The following is a 19,194-nucleotide window of genomic DNA, read 5'->3' on the forward strand; positions in this document are numbered from 1 at the left end:
AATATTCAGGTTTACCCAGTTTTTTGTTGGTCATGCCTTTCATGTCCTCATCAAACTGTGGGCAGGGCTTAAACAAGCCAAGGGAAGAATGGGTATCCATTGCCATGAGCATTCTCTCAGTGAATGGCTTTGTAAGGGGTTGCAGAGCCTATTACGGCATCATGGCTTCTAACCAGAATGGATACCTCCTGCACAACCTTTGTTCATCTGCCCACCACCTGCCTTAAGTGCCACATAAGTAGTTCACAGGCATTGTTTTGGCCCTCTGGGTAGGGGGTGAATTTCATCGAGTCCTCATGCTAAAAAATCTGAGATTCTTTTTTTAATTGATGCAAATGTCCAGTTAATTGAACTTCTTATGGGCAGGGAGTTCCAAATACACAAAACTCAAGTTTTGCCTTCAAAACTATGCATTATCAGATGGGGGAAAGTGCTTCTCTACATTGAACAGCTATGGGGGATTTCCAGCATGACTTAGAGAATAAGGTAAAATTACACAAGAGCAAGGATGGCCCTGTGAAGGCATAGCACTGGATATCAGAAGACCTGGGCTGTATTCCCAACTTCCTGGCGACCTTGGGTAAGTCATTTAGTCCCTGATCCAGCTCCCATTGAACTCAAAGGGAGTCTTAGCTATTAGGCCAACATTTTCAAACTGGGGTGCATAAACCCATATTTCCTGTCATTAATTATAGAAAGGATTTTAGGTGCAATTGTCCTAAATTGCACTTAAATAAGTGGCTTGGTTTTCAGAGTTGCTGAGTACCTACAAGCTCAATGGCAATTGTGGGCTCTCAGCACCCCTCAGGATCAGAACCGTAATCTCTCTATATCTCACTTTCTTCATCTGTAAAATCAGGCCAGGCCTGCTTCACAGCAGAGTTGAAGCTAATCGTTAATGTTTGAAAGGCCTTTGAGATCCTCAGGTGGAAGGTGCTAAAGATGATACATCTATTCAGGTCCTACCATCTGATTTTATGCCGTTTATTACACTCTTAATTTACACCGCTGCACAGTCCCACTTCGCCCTGGTGGAATTAATGAGGAAGAAATCATTTTGACATGCTAAACCCTAAAATGAAGCCCACTAACTCATTTTTAATCCTCCATTAAGATGGCATTCTATCAGTCAAGTCTTTTTATGAAAGCTGTTTATGGGATGTATTGATTATTTGTCTAAAACTTAAACATGCTCTAATCATTCTCTGTTTCATGTAGTGTTTTACTCCCTAAGGAAGTTATTTCTGATTTTTTTTATTAACCCAAAGCTTACTATAAAAATTTGCTGTCTAAAATTTCTATCGTAAATAGAAAATGTCATTTTTTCTATGCATTTTCTTTAAAATTGTTCTAATAGCAGATATCAAGAGATTTCAAATACACACACATTACCACAGTAATGCATACTTTATTAGCAAACAGTATTAATACTGTTTATATTTAATCTTATTTGTGAACAAGCATATTGTAAGTATGAAATCAGTTTAGGGAGGGGATGGTATGATGGGATAGCCTAATTTTGGCAATTAATTGATCTTTGACTATTAGCGGTAAATATGCACAATGGCCCGTGATGGGACACTAGATAGGGTGGGATCTGAGTTACTACAGATAATTCTTTCCTGGGTGTCTGGCTGGTGAGTCTTGCCCATATGCTCATAGCTGATCGCCATATTTGGGGTCGGGAAGGAATTTTCCTCCAGGGCAGGTTGGCAGAGGCCCTGCGGATTTTTCACCACCTTCTGCAGCGTGGGGCACAGGTCACTTGCTGGAGGATTCTCTGCACCTTGAAGTCTTTAAACCACAATTTGAGGACTTCAGTAGCTCAGACATAGGTCAGGAGTTTGTTACAGAAGTGGGTGGGTGAGATTCTGTGGCCTGTGTTGTGCAGGAGGTGAGACTAGACGATCATAATGGTCCCTTTCTGACCTTCGAGTCTATGAGTTAACCATGTCCAACAGTTTTAGTCTGTGGTTTTATTTATTTAAAGTTCGTTGTGTGAAAGTAAAAAGAGAATAATAATAATCCAAAATACACATCTTTAGAAAATAAAATGTGTTCTTAACATATGTTTCAGTATCCTTTCTCCTCCCTACCCCTTCCAACTCTGTTTTCAGTGAATGACTGGTGTGGGATTGCAATAATTAAAATCTTGCTTTCCATTTTTTTTCTCCATTTTTGGATAACAGGAGTATTTCTCCATGGTATAAATGGTGGTGGTTTTAGAAATATGTGCTGCTCTCAAAATCCTGCCTAGATGGCAGTGTGCACCCATCTAACCTACGTTCAAGGATGAGTGCCATTAAAAGTATATGTACTAGTAAAAATGTGCAATCATGGACTGAAAGGGAGGATGTATACTGTATGTACAAATACAACACGTCACACTAAATCCATCAACAAGAAATCTAATGTCAAATAAATCAGGGTTATTAACTATTACCTTGTCTCCTAAATGTTTGAGGAGAAAGTAAGATTTTTAGAGTAATCAAAAAAATCTTATTCATTTCAGCATTCAGCAGGGGGACCCATTTACTTCTCATCTCATCCACTTACATAATCTAAATTGTCCTATACTTTTTAACCTACAAACAGTACATACCAGATGCAAGAAATAAAAAGAGGAAAACTCTCTCATGATTTACACAAAGCAATAGGCCTTTTACTGACAGTACGTGTATCCAGAACACAACCTAGGAAGCTGCTGTCATTCTTTCTGATCTTTGTCCAAAAATGACCGATTTAATACAAATTACCATAAAGTACTAACATCCAGAATGGAACTCCAAGATATTGTTATGATATACCCTGAGATTATAATAGCATTACATTGTGTTTTCATTTATAAACTATTTTAGATTCCCGTTGTTAGAGATATTTAAAACTAGCACTAGTAACTTTTTAGAAGAACTGCAGTAGGTCCTGAGGGATGGACTTGAATAGAAATAAGAAATTACAGTAGCTGCACAAACCCACTAAATCCAGACCAAGGAGCTGACACATTCATATCTACTTATCTAACTGGTGGTACCAGAGCAACTTCAGTGGGACTCCTTAGAATGACAGCTATATACTCATTACTAAAGATATAATTCAACTCCCATTGAAGTCCATTGCAGTCTCTCCCTTGGAGCTGAAGGAGCTCAAAGTGTTTGCAGGATTGAACCTAAAATCTATGGAGCTTCTTAGCTACGAAGGCCAAATAGCTGCTTAAGAAGGGTGGTGTCTACCGTGCACTGGTATATTGTGGAAGGTCAGCACTAGACAAATAACACCAGGTGCAGGAACTGAAAGATTCTGTTGGGAAAGCTCATGGGAATTGTTATCTGGGTGACTCAGAGAGCACAATGAGCATGATGTGTTCAATACAAAATAAACTGATGCCGTTTTTAAGCTCTCCTAGCTCAATAGATCTGAAATAAGGATATGATTCCTCTGCAGCTCCATTCCTGCTCAGGTGTTCCTAATTTCAGTTAGGTATCAGAGATACATATCTGACCAAAATATAATCAAGAGTTGTAATTAACCAGGGTTCAGATAACCAAGACTGATTATATGTTTTCTTCTGAGTTTATATGAGGTTCATTAATACAGCCCTAAATTTTCAAATTCAAGCACTCAAAATTCAGGTAAGTACAAAAGGTGTCTCATTCATCATTAAATCTGAGTCTGTGATACGTTTTGAAGGAGAGGAAGAGTAATTTGTGGCTAGATGCACTGGACTACGTGAAGAGATTTGAGTTCTAACACAGACTTCATGTGTGACTTTGGGCAAGTCCTTTAAGATGAAATCCTGGCTTCATTAAAGTCAATGGAAAAACTCTGTCTGTGCAGATTGTAAGGTCATTGGGGCTTAGACTGTCTTACTGTGTGTATAGCCAAATAAGGCCCCAATCCCTGTTATTGTTTCCCTTGTTTAAAAAAAAACAACCTTAATATATTACCCTGAACTAATCTCCAGTATTAATATATTTGCATAGTAAATCATTCTTTAGTTTACAACTTGAATATTGAATGAATACTAGAGTTGTTTTTGTTGTTTGGATTTGCTGCTGTTTTTGCTGAAATAAATTAAGAAATTATCAGTCAGCCAACCTAACTGTATTCAATTCGGGTTAAGAACTGATGTTTATTTGTGTTAATGTAGGCTGGTAAGTTCTAAACATTCAGGCTCTTGGAGCTAGGGATGTGATTCCCAGCATGCATAGACATACTCATGCTATCTGTCATTGAGCTAGAATGCTATAAATAGTGTAGCCACAGTAGCACAGGCAGCAGCAAGCGGAAGGACATGCTAGCTGCCCCACAGGATCCAAGCAGGTTTGCACTTGGGGTGACTAGCCTATGCTGTTGCTTCCTCCTGCTGGCGCTATTGTGGCTTCACTACTATTGTTAGAATGCTAGCTTGATGAGAGATAGCGTCTGTATGTCTACGTGAGCTGGGAATTACACCGCTGGCTCCAAGTGTAGACATAACCTTAGAGCAATATGACACCAGTTTTTAAACAGGCCTGCCCATTGATTTCAATATGGTCAATAAGACACTTTTATGCAATCGTGAAATTATTTCTATTTACTTGTACTTTGTGCGACACTTCATTTACTTGCAACTGAGCACTTGTTGAAATCATAAAGTATGAATTTATTGTGCCAATGGGCTGTATAGTTCTCTAGTTGCTAATAAGGAGTTTAGTGTATTCAGGCCAGATGTTCCTCATTTTCTGCACTCTAGAGGAAATGGAAAAGGAGGACAGACACAGATATGGAAGCCAGGAAAAGGTATTTCCACTGTTAGGATTTCTCTTCTTTTTCCTGACATCTGGAAATAGAGATTTATTTTTCCCTCCTTCACTCCATGACACACTGTATCCTGAAGAACAGGAAATTGCTGGACTGGGGCATCCTTCTTACGCCTTCCAATAAGAGGCCAATAGAGAGAACAACAGGCAAGGAATCTTCTTCCATCTCTTGACAAAGGCCAGAGAAGGGGGTGCCAAACAAGGGATATTTTGCCTCTTCTCTTAGAGGCCTAAGAAAAGAGTTTAGGACCTCAGCAGAAAAGGGGCACAAAGTTGGACATCTAATCTTCCACTCAGGAGGCTGGGAAAAAATGTAGCAGCCCAGCCCTGGAGTTGTCTCCAGTGTCCACGGCCAGCCCAAGCAGAGAGATTTGTGCATTGGTTACTGCTCCTTTGCCATTTCAAACTAATGCAGTTGTGCAATGATGGCAGCAGACTCCAGAGACCGGCAATGAAGAGCCACAACTTAGGTTTAAAGAGAGACTGGGAGTGGATGGGTCATTACACAAAGTAAAACTATTTCCCCATGTTTATTCCCACTCCCCACTGTTCCTCAGACATTCTTGTCAACTGCTGGAAATGGCCCACCTTGATTATCACTACAAAAGATTCCCCCTTCCCCCATCCCTGCTCTCCTGCTGGTAATAGCTCACCTTAAGTGATCACTCTCATTACAGTTTTCAGAGTAGCAGCCATGTTAGTCTGTATCTGCAAAAAGAAAAGGCGTACTAGTGGCACCTTAGAGACTAACCAATTTATTTGAACATAAGCTTTCGTGAGCTACAGCTCAGCTCACTTCATCGGATGAAGTGAGCTGTAGCTCACGAAAGCTTATGCTCAAATAAATTGGTTAGTCTCTAAGGTGCCACAAGTACTTCTTTTCTTCTTGGTTTTCCAAAAAGCATTCCCCATTGTAAAAGTGCTTGAACTGTATTTGAATTTAGGCAAAAGAACGCTGCCTTTCAGCTATCATGCTGGTGCAACTGAGCAGCAGGCATGAAGCATAATGCCAGGAAGGGTGCTGCTTTTCCACAAACGGTTGAAGGAAGGGACTCCAGTGTGTTGCAATAGTAACCTTTGCTGGGGCAAGCCATGGCAGCACATGCAAATCTCCAGTCAACTTGCAGACCGCCCAGTGCCCTTTCTATGATCCAGAAAACAGTTTGATACTTACACACTGAACAGTTCAATACTTGATAGACGATCAGCAAGAACCATAGGAAATAGGCTAATGCAGGAACTAGGATTGTCTTTATCTTAACCAGCTCGGAGACCTGGGTTTGTCTGGGTTCCTGCTTTCATGTCTAGTTGAAATGACCTGAATGGCTTTTGTTCACTATTGTTTAGGTGAGACTGTTGGGAGAGCATCATTTATTACGGTGTCCTGCACCTGTGCCACACACCAACATGTGCTTTTGTCACCTGCATTCTGCATCAGCTGATTACCTGTTCAAGATTACAGCTACCTCTTGTAAGGTATGTGGCTTTCACATCCAGTGTGACCATGGGGCTGCAATGACCTTTTGCTATAATGTCTGCTGGTATGTCAGTTCACATGGGTGCCCTCTAAGCAGAAAAGGGAGAGCAACAAGGCACTAGAACAGAGTAGCTGGTCATTGTTGCAAAGTGCATATTTGAGTGGCTTATTGCTATTAGAATGTGGTTTATTAATTTTGCATTTCATTCAAAGAAAAATTTTGTGTGTGAGAGGTGGGTCAGGGAGTGGGAAGAGTATAATCCAAATATCATTCCACTATAGCAAGTGTCTCTAAGAAGAGGATAAGGAAAAATAATAAATTAAGACTTCTCTCCTTTGAATAGATTTCTTCTTGGTTGATTTTTTTGATGTCTCTGATTTCATAAGTTTCTCTTCCCCAGAAGGTCAGCAACCAGTTCAGCAGCAGTTTTTGGTCCAATGGTCAAATTTTTAACTCACTCGCTTTTTACAAAAACACAAATATTGAATATTGACCAGCTCCCTATTTAGCTTTTCCTTAGCCTTTGAGTTAAAAGTGGTTGAAAGGTCAACAAACCACTGCTGAAATGTCAGCCTCATAGTTTGGGGGTCGCAGATGGTTTAACATGATCACTTCTTCCTTCAGCCCCTCACTTTTCCCCCTCCCCAGTCACCAGCCAGCACCCTCATGCACAAAGAGTGCCTTATTCTGTTTATCCTTACCCCTCCATGCCCATTTACCTTAGTGGATGTAGGGATTCTTTATGAGCGTTCAGTTTATGTGGTCCCAGCTGTGCACTGTATGTGATATTATCCAAAGATCTAACAGGCCACCCAGAATATGGCTTTGTGTCCACAACCTGACTACTATATATGCACTGTAAACGTACACTGAGTACTCCTTTGGGAAGGAGCACTGTACCACAGCCAAGTTAGTCTACAGTGGAGAACTTATGGTTATTCACCATTCAGTAAGAGTTTTGCCATTTGCTTCAGTGGGAGCAGAATCAAGCCCTTAGATACTATGGTGATATGTGCTATGCACAACCCTAATATAGATTAGAACAAGTTTGTCCCATTTTGGCACCACCCGCTATCTCTAAGTTGGTGCCTGTTACAGTTCCTGCAAATGCCAGAAAGTTCAGCAGTTGTGGTGTGGGAATTGCACACAATCTGGTAAAAGTAGTGAAATGGTTAAAATTCCTGCCCAAGTTCAACAGTTTGGTATCACTGTTGAAGTCAGCTGAGTTAGTCATTTGTTGAATTCCTGACTGAGGTCAATGGAGTTACCCTAGGGATGAATTTGGCTCCTCATGTTTGAAGTTTAGGGGCAAGGAAAGTAATATTGTTTGAAATGAATTTAGTGGAGATTGCTAAATGATAACTAGCTCTTTGTTTTAGGTGTTTCTTGTTGATGTGTTCTTAACATCATCAATATTCTTAGAAATATTTCTATATACTTCTACAAACATCCATTATTGTAATATTATTGTAAGTGGGTCTTTTGGATTTATTGCTTATTTTTTAATCATTGCCTGTAGTAAAATTAAAGATTTCTTAGTTCTTTTATTACTTATTGATGAAACTCTCTAATCCTTTTATTAACCCTGGGTACCATGCTGAGCAGGCCTCTCTGAAATCTCTTGGATAAATTGAGTTATGGATGCTAAGAATTCCAATTAGTTGCTGGGATACTTTAAAGCCTTACTCTGTTTCTTAGAATTAAAGTGTCAGCTTTATTATTCTCTGTACAGTAGGCCTGGAGAATGTCAGAGTTTCCAAGTTAATCACCTTGTTAGTACCTTGGATGTGAAGCATGGCCAGGGGATTTACAATCTGTGATGAAATGGAGATATTAACTTGGTTGCAGTCAACAAGTGCCATAGTGATAGTGCCTGAATCAGCGTATGACTTCTGAATGTTTTGTATTAAATGAGAAATTCATGGGGTCCAATTGTGAGCAACTTACTCAAGGAAAATTAAATAGGAATTTTTGCCTGAGTAAAGAGTTCGGGATTGGGCCATTGCCATGAGCCAAATGCCGTACTCCACTGATCATGGACAAAGCGTACTCTTTGGCCTTAACTTTCTTGCTAACGTATTATGTTTCAGTATTGGCCCATTAACTTCAAATGGTCCACGCGCACTAAACAGATTGGACCACTGAAGATTCCAGGCTGTCACTTCTACATAAAGACAACTTTTCATTCTAGTTCAGTATAACTGTGTGGGTGGCAGCCATTTCAAATTCTCCAGATTTGCTGTTCCTTTTGCCGCAATCAGATATGAGTGCCCACATGGGAAATGGTTACGTTTTCTTCTGCTCTGAAATGGAGATTCCCTTTTTTTGCAATTCAGCAGCTGTGCCACGAATGAAACAGATCAATGTTGGTTATGCATCATATGTTTCTGAGGCGGTGTCCAAAGTTTGCACTAAAACTGGGAAGGTCCTGGATGACACTGAACTCAGTTGTGAGTCAAAGCAGAACAATGTATGCTTATGTATGTACTCTTAATTTTTGACCAAAGAATTTACAAAAAATTTAGAACATTGTATTTATAATACAAGACCCAGCCAACCGAAGTAGAGAGAATGTATAAAGCATATCTACAGTAAGATTATTACTGACTCTGTGTGTGTATAATATATGTAGAGAGAAAACATATTCTCAGTATACCAGATATTCCATTGTTTAAACATCCTGGGCCAAATTCATCCCTGGTCTAAGTACATTGAAGGCACTGTCTATAGTAAGTCAGCTTTGCATTGTCTCATTATCTGAAATGAGATGTTCAGCAACAAGGAGGTGACAAAACATGGGAAAGCCTGTAAATCATAAACTACAAAGCTATTAAATGTAGCTATTATCAACCCCAGGACTTGCAACAAAAGCCATTTTATTCAGACAAGGAAATGCACTTAGGCATAACTTTAAATAATACGTCTGAAGAAGCCTCTCAAATTCTATATAATTTGAGATAATTAAATGTAGTTATTTCATCGTACTGCCATTTACTGCTTTGCCTCTTATGCCTACAATTTCGATATTCATCATGCATTTGAATGGTTTATTTCAGTGAAAGCTAACCCACATTTGCAGGGTGCAGATTGTAATTATCTTATTCCAAAAACCAGACACAATCTTCTCGATTGTCCGTTTGTCTAGTCAGCACAAATCTTGGGCTGAGAAAGATTCAGAGCACTTCAACCACAGACACATACAGGTGAATTAAAAATGGTGTTAAAGTAGTGTGGAGCCCAGGCCCCTCAGCTGGGTTTGTATTTTAAGGAATTTGTTCATCAATTTCCATGTTTACTTTGCTTCCTCTGCCCCTGCATAACTATGACTCTGCCTCTTGACTATGAAGTTATGGGGATTATGTGATTCCGTGAGGAAAAATTGTTTTGATCAGCCTGAATAGAAGAAAAAGTCCTGGAAACCACTCTCTGTCCTGGCTGTTGTACTCAAAGCAAAGAGCATGTAAGAATCCAGTTGTCACGGGGCTGAGATGCACTGACTGATCCAAAGAGCAAGCAGATGCAGGGACAGATTCTCAACCCTGCTTCGTTCCCCTTGGGTTGCTAGGGCAGCACAAAGTGAGCGGAGATGGCCCAGATCCACCTCGCTGGGCATTCCCCTGATGTAGGGAATAGTCAGCGCTTACCAGTGGTGTAGTGGTAAAAAAAACAAGTGGATAAACTAACCTAAACTAAACTTCATATTCCCCAAATGAGAAGGGGATAAACTCTGTTTACTTTTGACTAAAGTAGACTTTTACACCAGGCTTCCAGCAGCCCTGTGACGGGGTGTACCTGGCCCTTCGTGTCCCCCTGCTGGAGGCCCTGAGGTACTACTATAATCCGCCCCAGGCAGGAACAGCAAAGGTGGGTCCTCCAGGGCTGCCTAGAAAGGCAGCACAGAAGCATCCAATCAGAACCCAGCAAGCACAGATGAAAGGCGCTCCAGGGCCTGAGCAGGTCAGTTCCTGGCTGGGCTGGAGAGACAAGGAAGAAAGGGTGCTTCTCTCTGGCCAAAGGGGGTTTGACGGGGGATGCATTTGCTAAATCTAGGAGCAAGAGGCCCTGAGAGCTCTAAGGCCTGGTCTACACTTGTGGGGGGGGGAATCGATCTAAGTTACACAACTTCAGCTACGTGAATAACGTAGCTGAAGTTGACGTACTTATAGCTAGTCACCGCGGTGTCTTCACTGCGGCGAGTCGACAGCAGACGCTCCCCTGTTGACTCCGCCTGCGCCGCTTGCTCCGGTGGAGTACCGGAGTCGATGGGAGAGCGCTTGGTGGTCGATTTATCGCGTCTAGACTAGATATGATAAATCGACCCCCACTGGATCGATAGCTACCCGTCGGTCTAGCGGGTAATGTAGACAAGCCCTATCCCTAAGGTAATGACTGGAGGTACAGAGATTGGGTGAGAAGAGGCCCGGGGAAGGTAGCAGCAACTAAATGAAAGGATTGAAGGAAGTGGTACATGGCTGCTGTGTATAGGGTCCCTCAGCTGGAACCTGGAGTAGTGGGTGGACCCAGGTTCTCCCACCAGCCCCTAGCAAAGGGGCCTGAGCCCCAAGAAGGGGAGATAAGGGCTCGTGGAAAGGGCTGGATTTAAAGGGTCCAGTGATGGGGCTGAAGACCCTTGTGGGCAGAGATTTTGGTGAACTCTTTGCTACCCTGCAAGGGGTCCATTTTTTACTGGGTCATTTGGCCATAGGGCTGAGCCACCAAAAACCCACCTAATGAGGTCAGCAACCTACAGGAGGTGCTAGAAGCAGGAAAAGAGATTGCAGCACCACATCCATCTAATAGGAGGAGGCACTCAAGCTTCCTATCACTAGCCCCTGATGCAAGGAGCAAGGTGAGGGGCTGGGAAGGGCATACTGGCAGGAAGTGGGTGGCTGGAGGATGATACACTAAATTATGCTCAGTGGGTGTCAGCTGGTGGAAATTAGAGTAAAACTCTAGGCTGTTCTAACTGCACTGGGACCAGGAACTGAGCAGAGAATCAGAGAACAGTAACTAACTTACTGAAGCTTCTTCCCAACACCTGCATTACAGAAGTGAAATCTTGGCAGAGCGCAGAACTTGGCCATTGCAGAAGGCAAGGTCAAGAGAAAGGGTGGGATCCCCTAGAATGATGAAAATAAAAATGTACCCATTATTATGATTATTATTATGATTATTTTATTTATTATTTATTAATTTGTATTTTGGTATTGTGTAGAGGCCCCAAGTCTTTGTGCAGTCATCAGTGTTCAGATATGCCAAGTGCAGATGTTAGCTTTGCTTTATTTCAAAGATCCTGAAGCAGAATTACACTACAGGTATGTCTACGCTGCACACCACTGACGGTGGTGTGTAGAGCACATGTAGCTAAACGTCACAATGAAAAGCTGGGGGAAAGCTGCTGGGAACTTTTCCTGTTGCCTCCTGATGCCCGAGTGTTTTCCTGTTGTGGGCAAAGGCTCCAGTCGCAGGAAGCTGCCAGAGCCTTTCCCCATTGCCTTTCCTTGCTGCCGGAGCCTCTCCCTGTGGCAGAGAAAGAGTCTGGCAGTGGGAAGACAGTGAGGCACTTCATGCTAAAAATAGCAGTGTAGATGGGGTGGCACTGGTTGGGCATGTAGAGAGCCACACAGGGTACATATGCATAGGTTCTGGCCTGTCTTTACTCACCTAAGCTGTGATTCTCTGTCTACACTGCTATTTATACCTCTGCTAAGGAGCATGTATGTACTCTACACACTGCTGTATGGAGAGTGTTGCATAAATGTACTCTATATGGGTGAAATCCTGGACCAGTGAAGCTAATGAAAGTTTTGCCATTGACTTCACTGGGGCCAGGATTTCATCTTACCTATTTAGGTTGCATCACTCTGGGTATTAATCTGTAGCACAGTAGAACATGTACTCGCTGTGGGGCTAAATCCTGTCCCTTGCAACACGCCCAAATATCTGGCCTTGGCTCAGAAGGTTTCCAGGAAGTGTGGGGACGAAGGAATTGTCCCTTCACATCCTGGAGCAGGAGCAGAATGCACTCTGACTGCAATGACGAAATAGCTCAAACGGCTGCTGTGTCCCACAGTTCATAGGAGCAGATCCATAGTCCTGCCCCTGTTCCTTCTCAGTTCTGCTGTGCAGGGATTTTCAGGAAAGCCTGGCCGGGGGGCGCAACTGAGACTGACTTCCTGCCCCCCATACAGGGTCTCCAAATCCCACTTTCCGGTGCCATGGAACTACATTCCTTCTGCTGCATTGGTACCTCCACTGTTGCGGAGGCTGAGGCAGGACTTCCCAGTCTAAGGTGAAAAGCTATACTTTATACACCTGTAGATTAGCGTTACTCGTGGAGTGCCATAAAAGTACCTGGTGTTTTACAGAACCCACACAGAGACCAGGCCCTTGCCTTTAGGAGCATGCACTCTAAGACAGTAGTTCTCAAGCAGGGGTAAGCATACCCCTGGAGGTACGCAGAGGTCTTCCAGGTGATACATCAACTCATTTAGATATTTGCCTAGTTTTACAACAGGCTACATAAAAAAGCACTAACTAAAATTTCATACAGACAATGACTTGTTTATACTGCTCTATATACAATACACTGAAATGTAAGTACAATATTTATATTCCTATTGATTTATTTTATAATTATAAGGTAAAAATGATAACATAAGCAATTTTTCAGTAACAGTGTATTATGACACTTCTGTATTTTTATGTCTGATTTTCTAAGCAAGTAGCTTTTAAGTGAGGTATAACCTGAGGGGCACGCAAGACAAATCAGACTCCTGAAAGGGGTACAGTAGAATGGAAAGGTTGAGAGCCACTGGTCTAAGACAATAACAGAGATGTGCTGGACGGGGAATCACTAAAGTTCTGCCGTTCATGTCCACGAAAGGCTGGGATGAGTTTAGTGAGCTGTAGCTCATGAAAGCTCATGCTCAAATAAATTGGTTAGTCTCTAAGGTGCCACAAGTCCTCCTTTTCTTTTTGCGAATACAGACTAACACGGCTGTTACTCTGAAACCTTTCCTACCAGTGTTAGAGTTCACCTTCTCCTCTGGATATGGGTAGCTCGCACCCTTAAAAGGTATTTAATTCCACTCCTTGTTTTGGTGTCTGCAAGTTTGACCATGCTATATTTTCATTAACTCAGTATCGTGTTCCAGGGACAGCATATAGACATTTCTAAGAAAGTTCAGCTTAATATATGTGCAGCCTCTTTCTTTGCTTATTGTTCTGAGAAAGCATTGTTTAAATGGGAAAAGCAACAAATAGATTTCCCCAGAGTGTCTCGCTCACAGAACCACACCCTGCAACCCAGGACACAGGGTTCATTGCAGGCTAATGGAGAACATTTTTCTGTCCCTTTTTAACACATTGGCTGCATATCACTCAACAAATGTGATATCAAGGAGAACAGACTTGGCACAAATGAGCACAGAGATTCATGGCCAAATTTTCAAAAGAACTCAGCAGTTCTCACGGAGAATATTGGTAGCTGCTTGGTGTTGAGCACTTTTGAAATTTATTTCAAAAGTAATTTACTGAACGAATTCTTTGAGGCCAACTTGAAATCAAGTCTACTGTAAAAAAAAAATGAAGTACTTTCAGGTGCTACATTTGCCTGAAAATTGTCTCCCTGAAAATTTTTGTGGTTTTACAGTCATATTTTCTTATTTTTGTAAATGTTCTTCTCAACCAAACACTGAAAACTGACTGATTATACACAATGTTTTGTAAATTGTACCAAGTAAACACCCTGAAAGAAATACTTCCCCCCCACCTCTTTTTAGTTAGAGATGGTGATTTGTTTTCAAGTTGACAGTGCCCCTTTAAAAGAAAAATGTGTTTAAATAAACCCCATTGGTTCTTAACAGCCACCAGCTCTCAGATTTAGATACCTTCAGTGCTCTCGCTCTCTCTCAAATACATTTACAGTTAAAGATAAGAAAGACATCCATGAGGATGTTATAGGGTTTGATATTTTCGTTTAGTCGTTCTGCCATGTGGTAGTCTCTGGGCATTTGGGAAGGTTTATCATGTGTATATATTTCTATTTTTACTTCCTCTCAAAAACATGTAATTATGACTGGAATGAACAGGGCCTTCTGAGCAAGGGAAACTTCAGGCAATGCCTCTCACATACCACAGCAACTAGCGCTCTGAGGTATGCTATGCCAAATGTATTTGTAACTAGCTGACTACAGAACTGAAGGTAGAGACGAGAAAACCTAGCTGTGAAGTTTTAACAGGTGTGTGGGTTTTTTTTAATCAGGTGGGGTAGAGAAATATAGTTCATAACTTAATATACAGTGGGCACAACAAACTGTCGAACTTGTCACTCCGCTGTGACTGCAGAACTGTGATATCTTCTGTTCAAATCATAGGAAGACATTGCAGAGAATGCCTGTATCTAGAGTCATGAATGACGCATTTTTAATCTTGCCCAGCATTCCTGTTGTTTTTCCACATAACATTGTGTGATGAGAGGCTGTAGCAGTTGAAAAACTCCTATTGTCTTCCTCTTAGTTCATAACCACGATCCATAAAACAGGTGTAACTGGGTGTTCACAGTGGATTTCTGATCTTTGCATAATGAGACAATCTAAACCCTGTAAACACGGACATGTATGCTTAAATTTAGCCACGTGAATAGACCCATTCTCTTGAATAGTACTGCTAATGTGCAAGTTAAGCAACATGGGCAAGTCTTTGCAGCATCAGGGCCTTAATACATTTGCAACTTCAGTACAATGTGGAAATAAGTACAATTAACTACCATTTCCTATTTATTTCCTGTGCTTTGGTCATTAGGTTCACTACAGCACGTGAATTTTATTCAGTTGTCAGGATGCTCAAAGTCTCAAGAGCTCTACTGAGATTACAAGAAAAACTTGTTCCTACTGCACAAACATGCCAAAAGTTAACAGGAAAAATAGCATGAAATGCATGGGAAGATAGATGTAGTTTTACTTTGGCAGATCCCATAAGATTACAAGCTGTGTTGAAAACCCCTATGCAAACAGTATTTGTGCCAAACATTTCATTCTGAAGCTCATGACACATTTGGAAGCATTTCAAAAAAGGGGGGGAAAATCCATGAGTACAGCTACTATATGGCTTTCAGGTATAATGAAGAGATGAATTTCATGCAGCAGATGTGATTGTACTGGTTTTATTCAGTATAGTTTGGATTGTTTACATTTTTGAAGTTGTATAATTCAAAACATTGGGCCAGAAACATTCAAAAGCCTTTTTCATGTTGGATTTTTATGAAATATTTTAAGCCACGAACACTGTTGAAAGTTGAGATGCGAACCAAGAAAGGCAAGGAAATTAAAGTTAAAACTGATACTTGAGGCAAAATTCTAGCCACTAACGTGCGGTGGTGTGAACTGCTCGGTAACAAAAAGAATCTTCTACTGCACTTACACAGCATCTCTTGCATCACATGGGACACAGTCATTAGTTCAAACATGGCACAAGTTAGTGAGAAAATGAGTGTCAATCTCAAATCTATATTGCACCAATTTGGAATTCACTGGTTAGTTACTTAACTCTAGTTAGTCTCCCAGCTAGAAGAGGGAGTGTGCTCAGTTTAAAAAAAAAAAGGGCATTTCACGTGTGTGTCAAAGGCAAAGCTCCACTAAAGCAGACTGTAATGTAGTGATTCAAGAAACTAAAATGTGGTTCCCAAGAGGATGCAAATAGTAGTTTAGTTTCCCCAGTAGACATCGCTAACTTACAGCAGTGCACACAAAGCCCACAGAGTCATCCAATATTGAGAGGATATGTCTTGGGGGCGGGGGGTGGGGGGGGTTAATGCAGAGCTTTTTGTTGTGCATGTGGTAACTTGCAGTACACAAGCCGCACCAATAGCATGCACATGGGACACCTGTACTATTTTCAGTTCGTATCCTGTGAACACATGGCTGTGGTTTGCTGTGAACTGAGAGAGTAGCATTTTGGGGGGTATTGCATGGTCCTTCATATCCTGGCTGAGCAATGTGCATCACGGGACAGCTTTCACTGTGCATTGTGGGAAGCAAAGCAGAAGCCAGGAGAGTTCAGTAGTGTGGAGGATGGTCCAGTTTTTCTGGGAGACCCCACTGATCTCTTGATGCCCTTGTTAATGAGTTTATGCAAAGGCTCCTTGGACAGAATGAAGGACCATTTTAATTGTCCCCTGAGTAGCTGCAGAATGGTGGGCGAGTGAGCATTTGGCCGTTTGATAGTCAGATGGTACCACTTACAGAATTGTTTAGAAGCAGCAGAAAAAAAGGTCCTTACAATTATAGCTGCTTGCTGTGTTCCACACAATATTTTTGAGACCGAGGGAGAGAAAGCCTTAATGATGGGTGCAAAGCTGAGGTGCAGAGACTTCTTCAGTTTGAGCTGCCAGCAAGACATCCCATAGAAAATGCTAACGATCGGGGGAAGATTGTCAGGGAGGTCTGTTATTCATTTTATGAGTCTCATGCTTGAACATGTGTAGCTGTACATGCAGCTGCTAATGCGTGGAAGTGGGGCAGTTGGGATAGACACTGAGCAGTGCAGGATTGTTTATGGGGGGTGGAAGTGAGATGTTGCCTATATATTTTTGGTAAACCCATATTCATTATTTTAGCTTTTTCAAAAGGATTTTATGTATTCCGTATTTTAAATGGTTTTTATTACAAAACAGTAACAAAGCCAAAAAAAAGTGTTTATTGAATCCATGGATAAATTTTTATTGGAAAATACATTTACCAAAACAATCTACCAATTACCCAACAAAAAGCAAGTCCATAAATAAAAAGGAGTGCAAAACCAAACTGCCAGTGCAACAGTGCAAAAACGACTGTGTGTGTGGACTTCTGGGTTCAGTGTCATGGCTCATATTTTTCAGGTGTGTTGCAGGGCTCAAAAGTATTAGGCTCCCATGAGCCAGTGTTCTCAGTGGGCAGATGTTGAACATGAAAGGGGAATAGCCTCTGTGACAAGTGCTGCATAGTTACAGCAGGGAGGAGTTTCTGCTGGTCCCAGGAGCCAGTATTGTCCAGGGACTGAAGGTCATGGCTGGGTCCCTGCTTATGGGACAGCAGGGTCTGCTGGTCTAGCAGAAGTATATTTAGTAGGAGAGCATTCAGGCTTAGGATTGCATCTATGAGTTGCATCACCATGTCCCTATCTTTTTACTTGCTCTCCTTATCCACTGCCACACTATCCTTGGCCACTGCCATGATCTCCTAGGAGAGCTACCTTTCTTTCTCTCTCTGGGTCATCATGTATGGCCTCCACCTCTCAGCCAGTGCGGTCTTCCTCTGGGACTCAGCCGTGAGCTCCAAAAACATTTTGTCCAGTCTCTCCCTCTTTCTACTCCCCAGGTTGGTCAGTCTCATGGCAGTAGATAGAGGCCCTGTCTGTGACGGTCTGGCTGTTGCAGGTACTGTGTCTGTGGGAGTATGGAAAAAACAGGCGTGTATTGTTCATATTTCAGACAGGTCATGATAGCATGTTTTTTAGTATGCATTTGTGACTTACCTCACTAAGGCTCTTCCCAGTCTTGGGGGAATCTTGGAGATGGTAAGTGAGGAGGTGCTGCATGCACTGGGATTTCTGTTTGCTGTATGTGCTATTTGCCGCTGCTCCTTAGTGGGTTGGGGAGTGGGGTGGATTGGAATTACACCCCCATTTTGGTTTTGCAGTTTTGTTTGTGTGATTGAGATGCTTCTATGGAATCAGAGGGGTGGGTATCAGGATGGTAATCCTCTCTGTGTCCCCGTTAGGCTGTCCTGACTCTTGATGATGGTATCCTGGGGCAGGTGACTAGGAGAAAGAGACGAGTCTTACTCAATGAGGCAAAGGGAAGACAAGTGAGAGATGCTGTGAAATTTATTCACCAGGATGGGGGCCCCGTGGAAGTACTGCAGGAGTGGAAAGGGCTTGCACGCTGTACCAAGGGGCAGCTGGGCATATACCTAGTTGTTATAATGTGTGAACCAAACTGAGCAATTCCTAGGTCTTAAGTTCTGCTGTCTCTCATCAGTAGACATGGAGAAAGTGCAGAGAAAAATAGACAGGTTCCTGCAATGATTGTCAACGAGAAAGTGTGTTACTGGGGATTTAAGGCTTAGCAGGTTTGTACATTTACTTGGCATGCAATGTTCATGTCTAGCTCATGTCAGCTATGAACACTAACCAAACTTCTTTTCCTGTAATGGCTGCGTGACCCCAAAACCCCTTGATTCCAACTGTCTGAGGGAACAGAGTGCATACGGGTTACAGAGATCGCCTAGGTTTGGTATTTACATTCTAAAGAGTGTCTTGGTAGCTCTCTACCGACTTGTCACAATCTTTGTGAAATGTATAGACAGCTAATATGTAACGAGGTGTGTGCGTGTGTATTGGAAATGATGTTCTTAAAGCCTGTAGTTAAAGGCAGGTCACCCAAAGGGTATGTGCCTTAAGACACCATTCCACCAGGCAGGGCATCAGAGACACTTATCTCTCTCGTTGACTATTTTCAAAAAGAAAAGGAGGACTTGTGGCACCTTGGAGACTAACAGATTTATTTGAGCATAAGCTTTCGTGAGCTGCATCCGATGAAGTGAGCTGTAGCTCACGAAAGCTCATGCTCAAATAAATTTGTTAGTCTCCAAGGTGCCACAAGTACTCCTTTTCTTTTTGCGAATACAGACTAACACAGCTGCTACTCTGAAAGTTGACTATTTTGTATCTTACAAAGGAAATCTCTTTGCATAGTAAGTCAAATGCTAATAGGGTGACCAGATGGCAAGAATAAAATATGGGGACATATGGGGGGGGAGCCAGTCACAGTCTCACAGCCCCCACTAGAGCCATGGGGGAGGGGGGCGTACAGCCCAAGGTAGCTGCAGGTTAGGGATGCATGGCCTCAACAGCAGCCCCCGGCCGCAGCCCCCGCC

The sequence above is a fragment of the Lepidochelys olivacea genome (genome assembly GCF_965140295.1).
Source record: "Lepidochelys olivacea isolate rLepOli2 genome assembly, chromosome: 3".
Lineage (NCBI taxonomy): Eukaryota > Metazoa > Chordata > Testudines > Cheloniidae > Lepidochelys > Lepidochelys olivacea.